At 47.0% G+C, this 23,118-nt stretch overlaps 1 protein-coding gene across 1 annotated transcript in view; it reads left to right on the forward strand.

Annotated features, from left to right (window-relative positions):
- Positions 1-23,118, forward strand: part of WNT3A (Wnt family member 3A) — a 97,765-nt gene that overhangs the window by 69,334 nt on the left and 5,313 nt on the right. The window lies entirely within an intron of this gene.

Raw genomic sequence — 23,118 nt, forward strand, 5'->3', positions numbered from 1 at the left:
TTGGTGGGAATAATTTCCTGATCTTTCCTGCCTTTCCCTTTTCCTGATCTTCCCTTTTCCTGCTTTTCCCTCTTCCCACTCCGGAGCCAGACAGGCCAGCTGGCAAATGGTCAGAAATCATCAGGATGAAAACTAAAAAGTTTGGGAAAAAAGGAGAAAAATAGGGGTGATGTCAGTGGTTTTTCAGTGGGAACAAAGTCCTGATCTTTCCTCTTTCCTGCCCTTCTTTTTTCCTGCTCTTCCCTTTTCCTGTTTTTCCCTCTTCCCACTCTGGAGCCACCTAGGCTGGCTGGAAAATGGTCAGGAAGGATTGGGAAGAAAAATAAAAAGTTGGAGAAAAATGCAGGAAAATTGAGGTGATGTTGGTGGTTTTTTAGTGGGAATAATTTCCTGATCTTTCCTGCCTTTCCCTTTTCCTGCTCTTCCCTTTTGCTGCTTTTCCCTCTTCCCAGCTTTTCCCTCTTCCCACTTCAGCTGGAAAAGGGTCAGGATCCAAAGGAAAAGATTGGGGAAAAAAGGAGGAAAATGTTGGTGATTTTTGGAAGGGATCTTTAAAGGTCACCAAGTCCAAGCCTTGCCATGAGCAGGGAGATCTTGAACTGGGTCAGATTGCTCAGATCCCCATCCAACCTCACCTTGGATCTTTCCAGTACATGTTAAAGCCACTGTGACATCCCTGAAATTCTCACACCAACATGACATAAAGCCATAAAGTAATTTTTTAAGAAATAATGAAGTGTTTGTTTTGTAAGTTGAGGTTTTTTTTAAAGATTCCAAACATATTTCCATTTTTAACCTGATTTTTCACATATACTTTGCTCCAACACCCACCAGTACAACACAAACCTCTTACACTGGTGCTGGCTACAAAATATTAATTATTCCAAGTCTGGAGAGCGGGGTAGATGCATTTTAAAACCATATGGATCATCATTCCAGCTGGAAAAGAGCCTGTAATCACTGGTGAGGTCACTGCATCAAGCGCAATTCACTGCATGCATTTACCCATTTTATGGGCTTGACCACTGCTGTGGTTGGCTAAAAGCTGGAGGTATATTGGGCTTTTCTTGGTAGGGATGGGTCTTCTGATATTTAAAAGGCTTGGAGTTGGTTTTTTAAATGCAGGGCTGCACCTTCTTTTGTGAGGTTTGTGACTTGTGGTGCTTCAGGCTTTTATTTGGTTCCATTGATGCTGCCAGAATAAGTAGGGTGCTCTTAGCTCAGGCTGGGGGGAGTTGGCCTGGCTTAAAATGATAGAGGAGATAAGCTTGGTCCTGATTGGGATCAGGCAGCTTGGGATGAGCCTCAGAGGATGGTGGTGGCTCCTCTGGAGCTGATCTGAGCAGGAAAACCAGATCCCAGAGTGACCCAGCCTGCTGGGCACAGCCCTGCTGCCCACAGGCCACAGTCAGGCCAGAAACCATCAACACAATATTGCAGAGCCACAAGTGATCCAGGAGCTGCTGCTGGGGAGTCATTCCAGCCCTCGCAGCTTGAATTCAGCTCCTCACCCATGATAAAACCCAAACCTGCCTTGGACCTCACCCAGGAAAGTGCACAAACTGCCCTGCCATAAAAACTGATTTAACCCAACTGAGGTTAACCAGCTTGGGTGAAGGATTTGTCTTCCTTGTGCAAAACTCGCCATCTGGGAGCTCCTCATCTCAGTGCTTGACCTCTAAGCACCTCTGTGAGACTGTGGGGATCTGCAGGTAGTGGGAATTTTATGTCTTGGGTTTAAAAAAATGTATTTATTCAAGAAGTTTCTGAGCGTCACGGGCTGCGTATTGCACTCAGCATTAAAATAAGAACAAACACTGAAGTTAAAATTAATTAATTAATTAAAAGCAATAAAAAAAATCAAATAGTGAATTATTGAAATTAAAAGAACCCCTGAAGTTCCTCTCTAAAATCTCTCTCTGCTTTGCTCAGCTGAGCTCTCAGTTCCTGAACTCTGTGTGGGATTCCAGCAATCCCCAAAATTAGCACCAAGGCTGGTGGTGATGCCCAAAGCACTCTTATCTACAACACAACAAACATGGAGATTGGAAGGAAAACGTCCCAAAATTCCCACTGCAGCCAAGAAACAACACCAAAAAATTGTGCATCTTCAAGAAAGTCAAGAGGATGGTGGGACCTAGGAGTGATTTATGGGCAGGATATAACATTTATAACATTTCTTTTGTGCATCTTCAAGAAAGTCAAGAGGATGGTGAGACCTAGGAGTGATATAAGAGCAGGATATAACATTTATAACATTTCTTATCAGCACTGGCATTGTTCTGCTGCAGGACAGGATTGGGCAGCGTGTGGTGACCCAAATTCTGCCTCTCCACACCAGGAGGCCCAGCAGAGCCATGGCTGAACATCTGAGCAGTAATTCCCATCTCCAGAGCAGCAGTGTGGCCTCCAGGAGAAAGCCAGGAGCCACCCCTGATTTCCTCCACCCACGGAGAGTTTTCCATCCACCCTGCCCAGCTCAGATCCATTGTCAGCACAGGAAAAGGCCCCACATCCCATTGCCAGTGGCCTAATCCATTCCTTCCCTGCCCACAGCCCACACAATAACACCCCACTGAGGGGATCCACCTCCCAGGAAATCCTGCTTTAACACCCTCCAAAGGAGCAGCCAGATTTATCTCTGCAGTTGTTCTGGAGGGCTCAGTGAGGACTCATCTGTTCTAATCCCCTCTTTAAGGTTTCCAGTTGAGGCCTGTGCTCCCAGATTAGCATTTCTGACAGCTCCGGGGTGTGGCCTGCAAGGCCCCATGAGGGGAAATCACCAACCAGCAACTGCTCCAGGTACCCCACTGAAGGCACAGATGGAGGAGCTTTTGGGATGACCCCATAAAAATTCCTGAAATGAAGATTTGTGTTAAATGGGCCGGGAGATCTTCTTCAGAATGAATCTCATGGCTCAGCCTTTGCTGGAGAGTTTGGGGACTGCTCCTTCCACGTGGCATTTTCATTGGGCTCCTTTTTGGTGTAGCAGATTTTCAGATTTCCTGAAATGAAGACTTGGGTTAAATGGGCCTGGAGATCTTCTTCAGAATGAATCTCATGGCTCAGCCTTTGCTGGAGAGTTTGGGGACTGCTCCTTCCACGTGGCTCATGGCATTTTCATTGGGCTTGGTTTTGGTGTGGCAGATTTTGAGGTTTCCCAGAATCAGACTCCTGGAGTGGTTTGGGTTGGGAAGGACCTCAAAGATCATCCAATTCCAACTCCCTTCCACTATCCCAGGGTGTTCCAACCCCTGTTCAACCTGGCCTTGGATTCTTCCAGGGATGGGGCCTCCCCAAATTCTCCTGGGCAACTTGTGCCAGGGCCTTACCATTCTCTGAGTAAACAACTTCCTGACTTTGGTAGAATTCACATTCTGGAGGTGGCTTTGCCATCTGTTCTAGGGTCACCTACAGGGGGTGGGACATTCACAGGTTGAACAACAATGGCTTTAAGCTGAAGGGGAAGAGGGTTAGCTGGGATATTGAGGAAAAAATTGTTCCCTGTGCCCTAGCACAGGATTCCAGAGAAGCTGTGGTTATCCCTGGATCCCTGTCCAAGGCCAGGTTGGACAGGGCTTGGAGCAGCCTGGGATAGTGCAAGGTGTCCCTGCCATGGCAGGGGTGGGACTGGGTGATCTTCCAGTTCCTCTCCAGCCCAAGCCATTCCATCATTCTGGGATTCCACAATGCACCAATACATCCACTGAGCCCCTGGATGATATTGCCCACTGACCAGACTGTTTGGAACATGTAATTCTAACAGTCTCCAGAATTTCCACTCCTCCCACCTGACCAGGGGGAAGCATCTGCTTGTTGGGATGCATTTTCCAGCCTGGAACTGTCAGCAGCTTTGTTGTGCCAGGGCAAATCTCAATTTTAGTCCTGCAAAACTTTAGCTGCCAAGTCTGGAACTGCAGAGAAGACTTGAAACATTTGCATGATTAAAGTTTGCTGGACCAAAGTGATCAGAAAGGTTCTCCAAGCCCAATGTGAGCCCAGATTCACTTGGGAAGGAGCTCTGAGCAAGGAACTGGGTTTTCCTTAGAGTGACTTCCATGAGAGCTGGATGTTTTCAGCTTCTCTCAGGATTGATCTCTGCACCTGCAGAGTGAATTCCTGTAAATATTGTTGTGGTTTTGGTGGCTTTTTCTTTATAATATCAAAACTTGATGCTTTGATTAGAGATGGGGAGGTGGTGGTAGTAGGGAGGGTGAATCTGACAGTGTTTTCTAGTATTTAGTCCCTAATTGAAATATTACCTTGAGGTATTTATAAAAAAAATATTAAATTGGCCCAGATATTTTTTTATGAATAAGGCTTTAATTAACTTTTTACATATTAAATGTACATCAGTGGAAATAGTTAGACAAATAGCAGGGGTGTTAGTCATGCAGAAGCAAAGGGATGATTCAGTCAGGGACTGCTCGTGTTACAGCAGCCTCTCCCTCTGAGTGCACATGAGAGAGATGCTGAGAGGGAAGGGAAATTAGCATCAGGAGCGTGGAGAGGGAACAAATTCAAAAAAAGGCCAGGAGAAAGGCGAGGTTCCCAGTGGAGTTAGAAATTAAGGGCTCCCTTGCTTACGCAGGAATAACTCACAGAGCCCAGGGAGCTGAGCTCTGTTACACAACTCCACAGCTCCATCCTCCCCTTCCCTGCACTCCCACCCCCTCCAGGTGAATGGGACAAGTTCTCTCCACGTCCAGCCCATGGCAGGGCAGAGTTTGGGAAGGGCAGAGTAATGGAGAGGGCAGCGAGGTGTGAGCAGGGATGGGAGGGTCTTGGGTTTTGGTTGATAATTGCTGCCCCGAGATGTGCAGGGTGTCTCTGCTTCGCCCCGCGCGGCTGAAGAACGAGTCTGGACTCTTCACTTTTCGGTCTTGAGGTTGTTTATTAATTCTTATCTATAAAATTTTATTTCTGCTTAGCTAAGATCTGCTCAGCAGGGCAGCCACAGGCACTCTGTGTTGTCCTTTTATACTACAAACTACGTTTAACATATTTACACTTAATTCCCAATACCTATCACCTATGTTAGACAGTGCACTTCTACTCTAAACTAATCTTAAATTGCCAACATCACTGCAGAAAATGGAGAGCAAGAAGAAGAAGAGGAAAGGCTGGACACACCCAGATTCTTCTATCTTGTCTGATAACTCTCAAAAATCTTACAAAAATCTTGTGAACATTTTGTTATTACACCATTCAAACCTGTGTGACTTTCATATCCTCATACAAAGCTGGCAACCTGCTCCAAGGGTCATAATCAAATCCCCAGGTGTTCTGGGCAGCATGCCAGGGTCTCTGAGCCCCCCAGAGGGATCCTTGGCAACTCTGGACATCCAAAGGGATGTACGGAGTTCTGACAGGGTGGGAGACCCAACCTGGGAGGTTTTGGAGAACAGGTCAGACCAACATATGTCAGCATGGCTCAGGAACACTGGATCCTGCCTTTGGGCAGCAGGGTGAGAGGTCCAAGTCTGGGATCTGGGATTTTAGGTGATTTTGGAGCACATCTCGGGGTCTCTGTGGTCAGGATGACCCCAAGGTGTTGGAAAGTCTCTTTTTCCCAGCCCTGAGATTGAAGAAGGAGTCAGGATTCTTTTGCTCTGGTTGTCAAGGTTTTTATTCTCTGTTATCTATAATCTTTTTCTGACCTGCTGAGATCTGTCTAGCAGGTCAGTCTGTGGCACACTGACCACCCTTGGGGTGATGTTAGCTTTTTATACTAAAAACTACAACTACATTATTTACAGTAATTTTCCAATACCTATCACCTATGTTAGACAGTCTGTCTCTACTCTAAACCCATCCAAAAGTGCCTCCATCACCCAGAAGATGTAGGGCAAGAAGAAAAAAGAAGAAGGACAAGGCACACCCAAATCCCTCCATCTTGGCTTCTGAACCCCCATTCTAGAAACCCCAAAATTCTCCTTTTCTACTTTGTGACAAACTAACTATTGTTCTATTTAAACTCTCCTGGCTTGTAAATCTTCACATAAAGTTGGTAATTTTCTCCATGGGTTAAAATAAAAGGCACAGGGGTCTTTGACTCTGTACCAAGGTCTCTGAGCCCCCTGGCAGGGTCTCGAATCCTCCAGGGCACACAGAGTCTATGTGTGCAAAGTCATATCCAGTGCAAGTCAAAAGTGTGTCATAAACAAAGTTAACTTTTTCTAGGAAAAAAAAAAGAGTATTTTAATACCAATATGCACTCCTAATTACACTGGCTAAACTTTTCTGCCACTTCCACTGAATTAGATCTAAATTACACCAGGCCAAGAGGAGAATCAGGCCACGTGTTTTTCTGCTGATGGCCAAAATATATATTTTTAGTTGACTCAATTTATTCACTAACTGATTTGCATAGACATTTCCAAAGGCTGTTCAGTTCTTTTTTTTTTTCCTTTTTTTTTTCCCCAGTTTTTTTGCATTTCACATGTCATCTCTCCCCCAGTCATTACACAGGGCAGCAGCAGTGTTGCCACCAAGGGAGCTCACATTTAACAGCAAGAGAGGAATCTTCAGCAATTCCCATCCCAGGGGACCGCAGGATGCGGAGCTTTGATTTTGTTGCTCTAAGATAGGCAGGGATGAAAGCAGTGTGCTCTGGAAATCCTTAAGGTGCTGGGCTCCTCCAGCAGCTTCACAAGTGCCTTTCCCTCCCACGAAAACCATCAAAATCAGAACAGGTCATCACCTCCCCTCCAATGAACATCATGGATAAGGAGCCATGAGTTATTCCCACATATATTCCCACATAATATTCTGGAGAGCACACACCCAAGGCTGGAGGGTGTGGATGCTCTTCAAGAACCTGAAACTGAACATCAGATGTCAAATCAGGAGTAAAATCAGTCAAATTAGGAATTAAATCTTGTCCAGTCCTCAAATAGGGATAAAATCAGTCAAATCAGGAATAAAATCATGTCCAGTCGTCAAACAGGGATAAAAACAGTCAAATCTGGTATAAAAACATATCCAGTCCTCAAACAGGAATAAATTCAGTCAAATCAAGAATAAAATCAGACAAATAGGAATAAAATCATGTCCATTCCTCAAATAAGGATAAAATCAGTCAAATCAGGAATAAAATCATGTCCATTCCTCAAATAGGAATAAATTCAGTCAAATCAAGAATAAAATCAGTCAAATCAGGAATAAAATCATGTCCAGTCCTCAAATAGGAATAAAATCAGTCAAATCAGGAATAAAATCATGTCCAGTCCTCAAATAGGAATAAAATCAGTCAAATCAGAAATAAAATCAGTCAAATCAGGAATAAAATCATGTCCAGTCTTCAAATATGAAGGCAAGGTTGATGTAAGAACAAGCAGGCATTTGGTGAATTGACAGCAGCAAGAATGAGAAGCCAAAGCTGGAATTGTGAATTTTCTTGCAATCAGGTTGGCAAAGCTCTGAAAAACCCTCAGAATGTGAAAGAAAATATACTGAAATGGCAAATAGCCCGAGCAAGGGAAGAGTTCATCAAGGGATCTGTTATCATTTGGCTTAAAATGTGTGAGCCCAGAGCCAGGGATTGACCCTGAACCAAACCCAGAGCACCTCCCTGCTCTTCCCATTGTCCCATTGCCCTTCAGAGAGACCCCAATCCCAACCCAGAGATTATTCCCAGTCTGGTCCCCAGTGCTTTCCTTGCCTGGGAGGGCAAAATCCATGTGCAGGTCAGGCTGGAAGAGATCATCTCCAGAGCAGAGAGGATTCCTGGATGTGAGGGCTGACCAGTGCATGGCACAGGGCATCTCTCTGATTAGAGGGGTCATTCTTTGAGCTTAAGAAACCTGGATAAAACAAGGGAAGCATCAGATGAATGATATTTGTTTGTCTTGTGAATACAAATGATGACTGATTAAGAAAATTATCTGGAGGTGTTTGGTGTCCTCTGCTTCTCCAGCAGGTTATTTGATTTTTTGGGGTTTTTTTGAGGTCAAATAGCCCATTTATATTGGTGAGGGCAAGGTGAGAGCTTCACTGTTTTAAATCCTAAGTAGATACAAGTTCTGGCTATTTTAATAGTTATTATTATTATTATTATTATTATTATCATTATTATCATTATTATTATCACCATCATCATTATCATTATCATTATTGTTATCATTATCATTATCATTATTTAATATCTCGTCTATGATTTGGCAGTGAAGCCAATGAAGAGCAACCACAAATCACATTTCCGTGGTCTTATATTCACCAGGAGCACAATATCTTGTGAATGTGTCTTATTCATGTGTGTCAGATTCAGAGGTGTTTGGTATCCTCTGCTTCTACAGCAGGTTATTTGATTTTTTGTGGGTTTTTTTGAGGTAGAATAGCCCATTTATATTGGTGATGGCAAGGTGAAAACTTCGCTGTTTTAAATCACAAGCAGATAAAAATTCTGGCTATTTTAGTGCTGTTATGATTATTATTATTATATAACATCTGTCTATGATTTAACTGTAAAGCTAATGGAGAGTGCCCAAAAATCACATTTCTGTGATTTTATATTCTCCAGGAACACAAGGTCCCATGTCTTATTCAGTGTGTGACAGATTCCCAGGAGGTCCCTGGCCATGTATTCACTTTCTGTGCTTTGCTCAGCTTCCCAAACCCAACCAGTGACATTTTCAGCCCAACACAATAGCAGGCTGGCTCCTCTTGGTGGGTGAAATTAAACGTTATTAGGTGATGTTGTACAGGGTGAAGTCTGCTTTGAAATTGTGGTCAGGATAATTTTCTTCCATTTTTAACCTCTAGGACTCATTTCTCCATATCAGGCTGATCACCAGCTCATAGACTTTTCCCAGCCATGCTGGCAATGCACAACATAAGGAGGAAATTTGGTTTTTTCCACTTTTTCTGCTCTGATTATTTTGATTGTCTCTGATTAGGATTGCAAGATTTAAGGGAATGTCTCAGAACACAGCTTTTAGTGAAAGAGCAAGTTGTGATAGGACGGGGGGATGGTTTTAAGGTGGAGAGGGAATGGTTGGGTGGGATTTTGGGAAGGAATTCTTGGCTGGGAGGGTGGAGAGGGTGCCCAGAGAAGCTGTGGCTGCCCCTGGATCCCTGGAAGTGCCCAAGGCCAGGTTGGATGGGATTTGGAGCAACTGGGACAGTGGAAGGCGTCCCTGCCATGGCAGAGGGGTTGAAACCTGACTTTGAGGTCCCTTCCAACCCAAACCCCTCTGTGGTTCCGTGGTTCTGTGATAACTTTTCCTTGTTTCCAAGGGCCATAAAAAACTCTGCATGACAAAATTCTGAGTCTTTATCCGCCAGGCCAGCAGATGTGTTCATGGCAGGTGGAGCTGCTGGAAAGGGAGCTGCAGCTCAGTTTTTGGGGTTCCTGCTTTGGTTGGGTCAGGCAGGGGATATTTTGGATTTCCCATCTTTAGGAGCTGAGCTCCCTCAGCAGTGTCCTCACGTGCACTCCCCCAATGATGGAGGCATTTCAGACAAGTGTTCAATATATTTAACTCCCTTTTCTGCTTGGGATTTATACAAGAGCTCCAACTATAATCAGAATATCTGTCATCCCCAGCTTATCTGCTGACTTAAAATTGCTTGTAAATCATCCAGCCTGTGTCTGGGGCTTTGCAATTTCCTTATTCCTCAGTTTCTAAATAGATCTGAAATTCCCTTAAAGTGTTTGGGATTAGAAAATGGGAAGATAATGGTGGCTCTCCATCTCACAGGTGGGCAGCTGGGGCAAAAGAGCTTTTTGAAAAGTCCTGTTTTGTAGGACTGAGCCCCTTCTCCCTTAGGGACCACAGATCCAGCCTCCAAACCATGCTTCCTCTCATGAGCTATTTATAAAAAGTGGCTTTTATGCTGTGGGAACTGCATCAAAATTTTTCTGCTTCCCCAACTGGGTGGAACTGAAACCCATGGAAAAAAAAAAAACAACAAAAAACAAAAACCACAACCGAAAAACAACAACCAAAAAAACCCCCCCAAAAAAAACCCACCAAAAAACCCACAAAAAAAATTTAAAAAAAAATCACCACTGAAAAAAAAAAACCAAAAAGCCCCAAAAACCCAGATTGCCCAAGCCTGCTGCAGGGAGGTGAGCAGCTCCTCCAGCACCCAGACCCCCTCCCTTCTCCAAATGGAGCCTGTAAAGCAAAAATTTCTGCAAGCCGAAAAATTGCTTAATTGCCTCAAATTGATTCCATGGTTTTATTAAGATATTTTCCCAGCTCTATTATGGTTAATTATTTGTATTACAGTAGACTCTGAGGCCCCAAGCAGAGATCAGGGCCCCATTGTGCTAAATAGTGTACAAGCACTTAATAACAGAACCATTCCTTGCCCCAGATAGCTTGCAATTATGTGGGGAGCTGTAGTGGAAACACACCACAGCTCATGTGAGCACCTTTTAGGAGAGGTTAACGTGGATTTTGGAAGGCAAGAGGGTCCCTCAGGAGAGCCTGTGCAGCCCCACTCTTCCTGCTGGGCTCCAGTGGGAAAACCTCAAAGGAGAATTTTGATGTTCAAACAGGAGATGAACTCTCCACCTGGATTAAGGCTCTGTGAGGGGAATCAAGAGGGGAGAAAAGTGCGGGAAACTGATCATGTTCCTGTGCTGCTTTCCCCTTCACCTTTGGTTTGTGCTCAGGATTGGGCTGAGGGAGGTTCGTGAGGGAGCTTGTTACCCTGGGGATTTCCAGCCCTGCCTTGCAGAGGCAGAGCTTTAGATAAATGCTGAGATCCAGCCTTGCAGGGACCCTGCTTCCTCCCAGCCCCAGTGAGGAAGTGGAGCAGAAATGCAGAAGGGGAGCCCTGTGTGTCTCCTTCTCCCACCCCACCCTGTGATGGTGTTCACAGGGATCTCAGGGTGAGGGAAGAATCAAGGATCTGACTCCATGTTTCAGAAGGCTGATTTATTATTTTATGATCTATATTACATTAAAACTATACTAAAAGAATAGAAGAAAATGTTTGATCAGAAGGCTGGCTAAGAATAGAATAGCAAAGAATAACAAAAGCTTCTGTCTCGGACAGAGCGTCTAAGCCAGCTGTGATTGGCCATTAATTAGAAACAACTGCATGAGACCAATCACAGATGCACCTGTTGCATTCCACAGCAGCAGATAATCAATGTTTACATTTTGTTCCTGAGGCCTCCCAGCTTCTCAGGAGGAAAAATCCTAAGGAAAGGATTTTTCATAGAAGATGTCTGTGACACCACCCCACTCCAAACCTCTGTGGCTGCATCTCACCCATTATGGGAGATCTCATCTATGGAGGGGTCAGCACTGGGGGAGCTTTTCCACACCTTCAAGCAGGTGGGGAGAGTTTTGAGACCTCAAAGCCCTGCTGGAGGTGATGTTTGGGGCTGGGAGTGGGACAGGTTTGGGGTGAATGGGCCCCACCTAATTTCACCTTGGCTGCTTCCAGGGATGGGGCATCCAGCACCTCTTTGGACAACCTGCTCCAGTCCTTCACCACCCTCATCATAAAAAATGACTTCCTTGTGTCTGGATCCACATCTTTTTAGTTTAAAACATTGCCCCTGTTTTAGTTCAGCAGGCCAGAAAAGAGAAGCTGCTGGTTCAAGCAAGGACGTTGCTTGTACCCCAAGTGCTGTGCTGAGCTCCGGGTGAGCCTCAGGGGCTGCACATCTCTGCATTGCCCACCTCTCCCCGGGGCTGAGAGGATGTGAAAAGCAGCAAACTGTAGCCCCCAAACCGGGGGAAAATCCAATTGTTTCCAAGCTCTAAGCTCAGGTCTCAAGCAGAGCAGGAACCTCTGGAGATAACGCCGTGTCTGTGTGTGTGTGTGTAAAACGGCCTCGCCGAATCCCCCAGCTTTAGCAGGGCTTTGAAAAAGATCTGGGTGGTGATTCAAAATCCAGGTTATGACCTGTGACCTTTGGATGAGAAATTGTTGCCATTTAGGATGTGTTAGGAGGTCCATCCTTTTCATCAAATGCGTGTTTCTTCTTGCTGCGGGAGGCAATCACACCGGTATATCATTAACTCGCAGAAAAGGAGGCTGTAAAAGAAGTTGATGGGGGACCTTAGCCCACACCCTGCTGGGGTCTGCTCGGAGCACAATATCCCAGCGACCATGAGATTAAGCTAAAGAGAAAAGTGAAAATGCTTTTCACGATTCACACGCCCTTTAGATTGTTTTATTAAACCATTTGAATAGGGATTTCCCTTTCGGCCGACAACGGGGCCCGGCCAATGCATAGTTCTAGGTTGCTATGACTTAGTTGGTGCTGGCTAATCACAAGTGAGGGCAAATTTCATATAAAATATCTCGGCCCATTGTCAACCTAATGCGGCGTGACAGTGGCAGCACAAAGGGGGATTCATTCCCCCCAGCAGGTAATAAGGACGATTTGCCATACCAACCAGGCAGTCTCGAGGGGGGCTGTCAAATGCGATCAGAGCAGCGAAATGGAGCCTCGCATTCCATTCTCAGGTGGGCGAAGGAGATCCTTTTGTTCGACCATGTTGCTTCTGATAACAGAATACAATTATATCCTTTTTTTTTTTTTTTTTTTTTTGCCTGTATCCTACTGACCGTTGGGGCTGTTTTTATAGCGGTTTTAGGGGCTTGCCTTCTTTTTCTTGCCTTGTTTATTTTTTTCCCAAAGCCAGGAGGGACCCCAATGATTCTTTAGCCTGGAGAATTTCACCCCAGTCCTTTTCCTCCTTCCCCTTTCATTAAGGACCCTGTCCAGGCACAATGAGCGCCCTGTATCTCTGCTAATCACCCCCAATTGGCACACACAGCTTCCTTTTGTCCGGAGCCTCCCGGGGATGTTGGGGAGACCAGGGGCAAATTCGGGGCGGATGGATTGGACCGTGCTGCTCCAGGAAGAAGGAATATTCAGGAGAAGGCATTCACGGGATGGAGGGAGGGGGGGATCAGAGCCTTTCACACATGACCAAGCCAACAGAAAGGCAGATAAAGCACTGAGCGGGGTAGGTAGGGAGACATACACGGCAATGATTAGATCAGCAGAGAGATAGGGCGATAGGGAGAGAGATAAGGGAGTGTTTGCTTTGCAGGTATCAGACTCGGGTTACTGATACCAGACCGTCCTGCTGATTTGCCTATCTCGGGGGTCTGGTTACCTGCGAGATCACCTGGGGTTGTTTTGACAGTGGCTAATTGGGGAGAGCATTCCACCCTGGGCTCACAGGCAGGGCAGCAGGGAGCACTGGCCCAGGATACCAGGCTTGCAGGCTGCCCTGGCCTTGGGCAAGCTGGCTCTGCCTGTTCCAGGTACAGCCTGAAAGGTTTGGGGGTGCAAAAAACATTTGGAAGTGCTAGAAAAGTTTGGAAGTGCGAGAAAGGTTTGGAGGTTTGAGTGCCACGCTGGAGGTTTCAGCTCTGTTGTGCAACCAGAGCCATGAGCAACCAACAGGGAGAAAGTGAAAAGAACAAGAATGAGAAAGTGAAAAGAAAAAGAATGAGAGAAGACTCCCATCACTCAGATGTTTTGGGGAAACTTGGCCTTCAGGATTTTACAAGCTGAGCTAATCCAACCTCCTTCAATCCAGCATTGCCTCTTATCTGGATCACCTTCATGTTCCCTGGCAGGAATTGCCCATTTAATAATTTCCCTCCAATGAGCTGAATCACTGCTAATCTGATCAAATGTCTTTTTAGGGCCTTTCATCTTCCCAGGGATGTGTTGACACTAGCACAGCTGGTTCAGAGGAAACAAGAACTCAATCAAAACTCCGTTCAAAACACAGATGGGACCCAAACCTAACCTTTCCTTTCAGATATGCAAAAGTGTGGTTAACTTCTTGTTATTACGCATTTGCATAAGTCTTTGCATCTAGGGGCCTGATTTTTAAGTGGTTAAAGAAGCCAGGCAAAGCCTGGAGCTGGATTTTGATGAGAAACTGTGCAGAGCCAGCTGGGCACGGAGCTCTCTGTGAGGAAGGGGACAGGCTGTGGTGCCACACAGGGCTGTGGGACAGCTCCTGGTTGGCATCACCTGCTGTGTCACTATAGGACACAAAAAACCACAAGCTCACACTGCTGTTCTCAAGGTGAAGAAAAAAGGGAAGGTTATTTTCTGACTTCAACATTTATGGTTTTCCAAAAGTGACAGCGGATTGGAGGGTGACAGTGCCACCTCTCCAATGACACTGGTTAAACTAACAGACCATCAACTTTCTCTTCTTCCATAAAGGAATGCAAAACAATGAGTTATTTACAGAAAGTATGTGAGAAAGTTTACTACAAGAATGTCAGCATCAGAAAGTTTAGAAAATCTTAAAACACCAAGGTAACAGTGCTGTGGGTGCTGCAGCTCTCCCAGAGCTGCAGCTGCTCCTTGGAGCCCCCCCCATCCCATTCCAGGGACAGCCTCAGTTACCTGCAGCACCAAGGACTGCTGTTCTGGTGGAGTGGGCTTCCCTGGATTTGGAGATAATCCCATGTGGGAATGCTGCTGAAGAGGAGGGGATGTGACACAAGGCAATGGCAGCAGGAGCTTGGGGAATGGCTCCAGATCTTTCAGGCCAGTCTGTGGAACTGTGTGGAGATTGGAGCTGTGGATTCCCATCTCTGGAAATGCTCAGGGCTGGGCTGGATGGGGCTCTGAGTACCCTGGGCTAGTGGAAGGTGTCTACTAGGGGGTTGGAAAGAGACAATTGAGGTCCCTTCCCATCCAAACCATTCTGTGATCCTATAATTCTCTGATTGCAGTGTCACAAAGAGATCTTTGAGGAATGCAATTAGTGATCCTTCTGCATGCAAGGGATCCCAGGCAGCCATTTGGGCTCTGCTCCTGTTCAAAAGTTCCCAAGGTCCTCAGGATAAGATTGATGGGGTTTATATAACCCTGGGCACACCTTAGTACAGCACAGAGCTGCTCTGGAACATCCTGAGCTGCTGCCAAGATCTGTAACCAGATGGGGTGCTGGTTAGAAAGTCTCCATGTCATAAATAATGGAATAGTTTGGGTTGGAAGGGACATTTAAAGGTCCCCCAGTCCCACCCCTTTGCAATGAGGTGACCACAACTCAGCCCTGAGGCAGCTCCAGGTGTTGAGGTTCTTCTGGAAGGCTCCATGGATCAACAGTGATCCCAGCATCACTCATGGGGTGCCCAGGCATCATGCAGCACAGGCTGAGGAGAACATTCCTGCCCTTTTCCCCACCCCTGTGGAATGCTGCAGGCTGAAAAGGTGCCCAAAGCTCAGGCTGGAGAGGGTAGGATGAGCTGTCTGCCCACTGCTCTGCAGATGGGGAAACTGAGGCAGAGTTTTGGAGTCACCCTTGTCCAGAGAGGCTCCCTTGGTGCAGTCACCAGGCTCTGATCTTCCCAAAGCCTCTGGAGGCTCCTCAGGGCTCCACAAGGGCTCCCTGGTGGGTCAGACAGAAAATCAGGGTCAGGGCATTTGGTGGTTTAGGCTTGGCAGTGACACCAAGGAAAGAAACAAAAGTTTAAAGACCTCAGGATCTCTTCCTTAAGCTTCCACTTAGGGAAGTGTTTTCCAGCACAACCAGGATGAACTGGACACTGCTCACGCTGCAGAATTTGGGGATGTGCTCTGTGCAATGAGTCTCCCTCCCACCAGGAATCCTGACTTGTCCTCTCCTTCCACTTAGGGAGGTGTTTTCCAACACAACCAGGATGAAATGGACACTGTGCACGCTGCAGAATTTGGGGATGTGCTCTGTGCAATGAGTCTCCCTCCCACCAGGAATTCTGATTCCTTTTAGAGTCCTCGTGCTGAGCACTTCCATCCTAATGGGTGGAAATCAAACAGCACATGTGGGACAAGGAGCCCCTTTTTAAGGAGTAAAGGGATAATTGAGGAGGTCTGAGGTGCTGCAGATGGTGAGCATGGGTCAAGGGAAATGGGAACTCTGGAAACAGAGGGAAGCTGAGGGCAGCTGGAGGCTGAGCCAGACTTATGTAAAACCTTTTGGTTGCTTTATCTGAGATGGGATCCTCTCTTGTACAATCCAGAGGAATGTGGGGAAGCTGAAGCTCAGCTGCCTCCGAGGCTCTCAGTGCCAATATTTGGTTTCCAACGTTCCCAGTGTTTTCCCCTTGAGCACTGCCAGGGTCCCAGCACCGTGACACCCCTGTGATCTTCCTCCTCCTCCTCCTCCTCCCCTGTGATGGGAACAGAGCTTGTTGCCCTCCAGCACTTGGGCACAGCCTGTGGATGGATCTGTCAGCCAGCCTGTGCCAAGGAGTTCCCTGTTCTCTGCCTTCCCCTGGCGCTGGGCCAATATTTAATAGTTCTGATTGGCAAATGATTTCCTGCTTGGTGATCATTCAAAAAAAAACCAAAAACTTCAGCATTCATTTTTCTTTTGCCCTACTATCACTCCTTTCCCTGGGGAGAAATATGTCCTGTGAAAATGTGAACCTTCATTTCTTAGTACGGTTTAGGTTGGAAGGAAGAAGCCTTTAAAGTTCATCTAATCCAGCTCCCTTTCCAATATATCAGCTTGCTCAAAGCCCCACCTAATTTCACCTTGGCTGCTTCCAGGGATGGGGCATCCACCACCTCTTTGGACAACCACCCTCATCACAAAAAATTACTTCCTTATGTCTGCATCCACATCTTTTTAGCTTAAAACCATTGCCTCTATTTTAGTTCTGCAGGGTCTACTGAAAAGTCTCTCCCCAGTTTTCTTCCAAGCTCCTAAAGACCATTGTGAGGTGGGGGACACCATCCCCATATCCTGAACTCTCAGGTTTTGGCTTTCAGGGATCTGCTGGTCAGGGATGTGCTGATCTGCTGCAAGTTCAGCAGAGCCCAGCAGTGCTGGGGGACTGGGGTATCCTCTGCTGGAATCTGGGGCAGCCTGGGGTGCTCTGCTCCTCCTGCACGTGGATCCCAGGGCCAGCAGGCAATGCCATTTGTGTTGGCATAAGCCAGCAGTGATGCCTCCATGTGCTTTTGCAAATCCTGGGAGCTCTGACTCACCAGTCCCTCTGGATTTTGCTCCTGCTGTTCAGAAAGCAGCTGTGCCTGCAAGGCTGTCAGAGCCTAGAGAAACTCCTTCTCCCAAGGGCCACCAGCTCCTCAGCAATCAGCAGGCTCGTTCTGTATTAATCTTTTCTGGGATTCTTCTTTTTCATCCAAAGTGATGCAGCGTGGGCTTTCATTCAGAGCCTACTGGTTTATCTTCATGGAGATGTTTCTGGGTGGATTCAAAGAGAGCACAGCGTGCTGAGAGCAGCTGGGTTGGTGATCTTTGCACTGCAGTCAAAACTCAAATTCACAGAATTCACAGAATCACAGAATGACCAGGTTGGAAGAGACCTTCAAGGTCATCCAGTCCAACCCAGCCCCAACAGCTCAACTCAACCCTGGCACCCAGTGCCACATCCAGGCTTTGTTAAACACACCCAGGGATGGGGACTGCACCACCTCCCCGGGCAGCCATTCCAGAACTTTATCACTCTTTCTGTGAAAAACTTTTTCCTGATATCCAACCTGTATTTCCCTTGGTGCAGCTCGAGGCTGTGTGCTCTGGCTGTGTCAGTGCTGCTGCAGACAGAGCCCAGCCCCAGCTGAGCACAGGCACCTTTCAGGAGCTGCAGAGAGTGATGGGGGCAGCCCTGAGTCTCCTTTTCTCCAGGCTGAGCACCCCCAGCTCCCTCAGGGGCTCCTCACAGGGTTTGTGCTTCACCCCACCTCAGTCTAAGGCTGAGCTTCCAAAGCTCCTCACAAATTCCTCACCACCTTTCTCCACTGGGCAGCACCTTCCAATGCCTGGGATGCCAAAGGTGCAGGAGGACCACAGGAACCAGGAAAACTGAGCTGGGATTAGCTCTTTGTGTGTGTAAAAGGCTGGGTTGTGCTGCTCCAAATACCACAAACACCAGCTTGTTCCCAGCTTCATTTCCAGTTTCTGAGTTCTTAGGGTTTATTTTGTTTATTTGGTCGGGTTTTTTTCCATTTTAATCCAGAGTCAGTGCAGTATGTCAACTGTTGTGCAAATCTTAACTGGCAGCTGTGGGTTTCTATCCCCTGGAGCCAAGGAGGGAATTGAAACCCTTTCTCACACTCTCTGTGTACCTAAGGAATCTGCCCAACCAGAAAGATGTTGGGAAGCCTTGGCACCTTCCAGCCTTCAAAGATGGGTGTCTCAAGAACCTGGAGTTAGAGGTACTTTCTGCAGACTCTTAGCTTTGAAAAACACAGCTCAGAGGAGCCAGCACAGCTCCTCCCCACAGCCCTGCTAAACAGATAAACCATTTCCTCTATTTCACCCCATTTTTAGCAAAATGCCTCTCCCAAGGGCACTCCAGAGGTCTGTGGTGTCAGAAATTGTGGGCTCACAGCCACACATTCCCAATGTCTTTCCAATCATGGAATGGAGCAGGATCCTCTCCTCAAGAGCAGACATGGCTGGGAAGACTTTCCTTCATTGTCTGGGAAATTTCTGGTTTTTTCCATGTTGTTTATATATTATCCAGCCCAAAAGGCACTCACTGCTTCACTCCAAGGACTCTGTTTCAAAAAGGAAAGATTTAGGGTTTCAAGAATGGAGAATGGCTCAGTGTTGCTTTATAGATGTGATAAAAAGGGATTTCCAGAGCAAAATAAACCATTCTATTCACCCTGCTGCATCACCACAGTCCATCTTGCCACATATCTGAGACACCTACCTGACCTGGGGTTAATCATTTCATCATTCAGGGAAAGACTCAGGGAAAATAAGTCACTGTCTGGGCAGAAGAACACACGAGAGCAGTTGCCACATATCAGACAGCTGAGATATTCATGCAGTTATTCATTTGCCTTCCTCATCCCACAATCTGAGAACCCTCTGCTGGGCTCCAATCCCTTCTCCTTACAATTCTGAAGACATCACTGAATTTAGCATTGCAGGCTCCTGGGGAGATAAGCAGGATTGTCCTCGGGTGTACAGATAAGGAAGGAGAAGCACAGAGCGACTGAAGGGTTTGCCCAAAGTCACACAAAACAGCCCTGTCACAGCAGAAAAGCAAATCTTGGGTCACATCATCCTCAGGCCTCTGATTGTCAAAATTTTACTGCTTAGCCAAGTGGTTTTGCATGTCAGGATGGGTTTGGTGCTGGGATAAGTGGTCAGAAAGTTCTGCGCAGAATATTCAGGGGACGTTCATTTTCTCAGATTTCAGTCTGGGCTTCTTAGAAACCCTTTCCAGAGAGAGAGAGCTCTGCTTTAGTGGACACCCCTAAGGCCCTCTGTAAGTCACTTTTTCACTGATATTCAGTACCTCAAGAATGGAGAGGGAATTGTGGAGAAGCAGCAGATATCCAAATCTGCGCCCTGCAGGGAAACTCAGGGAATCGAACGAGCTGAAGGCAGAGCTTTGGTGACCAAAATTAAGCGGTTAAAATGCTCTGAAGTCAACATCTCCATGAGGAATTGGTCCCTGCTCACCTCCTCCTTCCAGGTGACTTTCCAGAAGCTCTCCAAGCCCCAACCACCTCCTGCCACCAGAACCACCCAGAGAGGGACCAGGCCTGACAAACACCGGGCACTTTCCTGCTATCTTGGCCAAATCTCCTGCATTTTTATATGGCACCTTAATAACCCCTCATTTCCATCACAAGTGCGTGCTTTCCTCCTGCTTATCTCCATCTCCACGCTGCTCCTGCTCCATTCCTGCAGCCGCGCCGCCCCCGGCTGCATCCCGGGGATGTTTTTGGGATGCTCGGGGATGCTCGGGGGAAGGCAGGACATGTCCCATGGCTTTTGGGAGGTGGCAGGACGTGACTCACACCATGGCACGGCTCCATCTGCGTCAATATTGAACCCGCTGCCTTCACTTAGGGGGGTAGGAGATGTTAAAGCCAGTGCCCTAATTTCATGGAGTCATTAAGGGACCTGGCTGCGACTTTCCCAAGAGACAAAACTCCTCAGCTCGGTGCCCCGGGGCCAGAGCTGAGCTCCTTGGCCCTGCCTGCCTGCATTCCCCAGGTGGTTACCATCAGATACAAGGCGATTTGCTTCCTGTTGTGTGGCTCTTAAGTGGTGGCTGCATTTCAAAAGCAGGGGAGTGATTGAGTCTTGTCCCAGGCTGTAAAAGGCACCCGGCGCTTTCTGGGAAGAGCAGAGCTCTCTGTAATTGGTGCTTCTTAAGGAAAATCCCATCAATGCCCTCCTGGCTAAAAACCGTGCAGAGTTTAGGGGATGGACCTGAGATTTAGGGTTTGGTCTCTACAGACAAAACTGTCTGCCTGGAATTGCTTGGTTGTGGCCAAGTCCTGGCAAACATGGGAGTTCTCCAGGCTGCGCTGCCTGAAGCTCCATGGGGTTTGAGCTCTGCACCTGGACAGAATCATTGGATTGTAGAATCCTTAAGGCTGGAAAAGACCAGCAAGGTCACCGAGCCCAGACATGAACCCAGCACTGCCACAGAATCCCGTGTCTCCAAGTGCCACATCCTTTAAATCCCTCCAGGTGACTCCACCACTGCCCTGGGCCTGACAACCCTTTCAGTGAAGAAATTTTCCCTAATATCCAACCAAAATATCCAATTTTCCCTAAAATTTCCCAAATTTTCCTTCTTGGCACAGCCTGAGGCCATTCCCTCTCTTCCTGTCCCTGTTCTGTGGGAGCAGAGCCTCCCCCGGCTGTCCCCTCCTGGCAGGAGCTGTGCAGAGCCACAAGGTCCCCCCTGAGCCTCCTTTTCTTCAGGCTGAGCCCCTTCCCAGCTCCATCAGTCCTTCCTGGTGCTCCATTCCCTTCCCTGGACACTCTCCATCCCCTCAATATCTTTCTGTAGTGAGGGCAATGCCCAGGGAAACACCACTGAGCTGATGGCTTCTGCTGAATCCAAACCAAGGACTCCCAAGCCAAGGCCACCCCTCTCATCCCCACACAGGAGAAGTTTTCCTGCACAAACACCACTTTTTTTTTTTTTGGTCCAAGCTTGGCAAGGCACAGGAGGTTTGCAATCATCATTTCAGCACCCACAGCTCCTTCCCAGGCCTGGATCAGATCCCTCCTGGCAGAGGAAAGGGTGATTCCCAGGAGATGAGAGCTGGCCTGACCAAGGAACTTTAGGGAAGCACATCATCCTAGTCTCTGAATTGGAGATACCTGGGTTTGATGGATGGGCCTCCTGGTCGGTCAGGAATTACCTGTATGGTGGCACTGCAGTGGTGCTCCTTGGGGCTTGGGGCTGGCACTGCTTGTTGGTGACAAGGACAGTGGGATCCAGGGCACTCAGGAGGTTTGCTGGTGACACCAGGCTGAGAGAAGGGATGGAGATGTGGCTCTGAGCAAACCTCATGAAGCTCAAGCCCAAGTGCAAGGTCCTGTGTTGGAAAATCCCAGCTCTACAGAGACAAGGCAACTGAGAGGCCTTTTAAAAGAGTTTATTCCATTATCAGTCTCAATGAAGAGTGAGACAGATGAAAAACTGAACGCCAATCTATCAGATGCCAACCTGTTTCCTCATTACCTTATAAATATTACCTTACAAATATATATATTATAAATATTTTTCAGCCTATTAGCTTTTGCCAGGCAATGCTGCTAATACTTCTAACACCAATCACGTATTATTTTAATCGCTTATAATCACCTATTATTCCACCCCATGTGGTCTTGCTACAATGCATCTTTCACAGTTCTAATTCTCTAAAATATCTGGTCTTTTTTCAAGGCCATCTTCTGAAACTGGTTTTTAGAGATTTAGAGGTTATCATGGCATCCACCCCTCACCTCACCTCCTTGGCTTTTGTGAGGAGCCTTTCATTCTTCAGAGACCCCAAAGCTGGTCAGAAATGTTCATGGAGACCTCATATGAAGTGCTGCACCCCCAAAATTTGGTTTCTGGATCCCACCTGGACTTAGGCAAGTGTAAGATGCAGAATCCCCATTCCTGTGTGAACGGGGCTCTCCTGTCCATGCTCCAAGCTGAGCTTTCACAATCAAGAACTGCATGGTCATCATTTGCAGGATGCTGGCATCCTCCAGCATGGCCAGATGCTGAACAAGGGTTTTTCAAAATCACACTGGCGACCTCAGGGTTCCTGCATTTTCCTTTTTTTTTTCTTTTGGTTGTAGCCCTCGGTGAGTTAATAACCTCCCCAAGTGGCCTGGCAAACGTGTTCCAGGACATTGCTCATCCCTTCAGCCTGTAAGGTCATGCACATTATGGGATTTGCATATTGTTGTGTTTGGTAGCCTTCCCAAAGCAAAGCTTGAGCTCTTGCTTAAGCCTAAAATCCAGCCAGGACTGCCCCACAGTCGTGATTGCTCCCCAAAAACATGTTGAGCTTTTTGGCTTGGTGCATTAAACTTTCTTCACATTAGCAAAGCCTGGAAGCATCTGGAAGGCAAAGATTAAGCCAAAGTGCCCAGGGAAAGCTCAGATCAGCAAAATATGGTGCAGGGAAGGTTTGAGTGGTTTTTGAGCAGTCAGGTGATATAAAATTCATTAGAAGCTTTGGTGAAGTTGCATCGACTGAAAATGTGACCTTGTGACTTTATGGATCCATTAATATTTCAATGTCTCAGTGAAATAATCTAAAAAGTGTCAGGAAGAACACAGTTTATAGGCTAACTGGTCTGTAACCACAAGGTGAGTGGGGAATAATACAGGAGGTTCAGGGAGGCCTGTTGTCAGAATCATTGTGCCTGCTTAGAATTGCCCCAAAGGTTTGAGAGCAGCCCTGTTCATGGTAAAAATCCCATTTTTACCCTGCTGGTGTTTTCTGAGGTGTGGTGTTGAACTGTGGGGTCATTTCTTGTGAGTGAATAAATCAAAAACTGGGAAGAGAAAGAGAAATAAATTTGATATCTTGGAGTGCTCCCCACTTGCAAAGCAGTTTGAAAAGTTTGGTTTTCATTTTCATACATCCAGGAAAGCCCTTCCTGCTCCCCTTCCCTGCCCAGCTCTCCCTGGCATGGAAGGCTGTGAGGGAAGTTCTCCACAAAGACTAAAACTCCTCAGTCCTTGGCCAAGACATCTTCTAGTTATTCTGGTGGGATCGTTCTGCTGATCCCACCCTCCAGCCTGAGCCTGTGGGCACCAGGGAAAGCTCATTTCCCTCATTTCCAGTCCCCTTGGCAGGGACCTTGATCAGGCAAGGGAGGAGAACTTGGGGCAGGTGTAAGGTGCATTTTGAGTGCTGTCACTGAGTAAAACACTCAGCCTTGGGGA

Source organism: Zonotrichia leucophrys, chromosome 2 (genome assembly GCF_028769735.1).
Source record: "Zonotrichia leucophrys gambelii isolate GWCS_2022_RI chromosome 2, RI_Zleu_2.0, whole genome shotgun sequence".
Taxonomy (NCBI): domain Eukaryota; kingdom Metazoa; phylum Chordata; class Aves; order Passeriformes; family Passerellidae; genus Zonotrichia; species Zonotrichia leucophrys.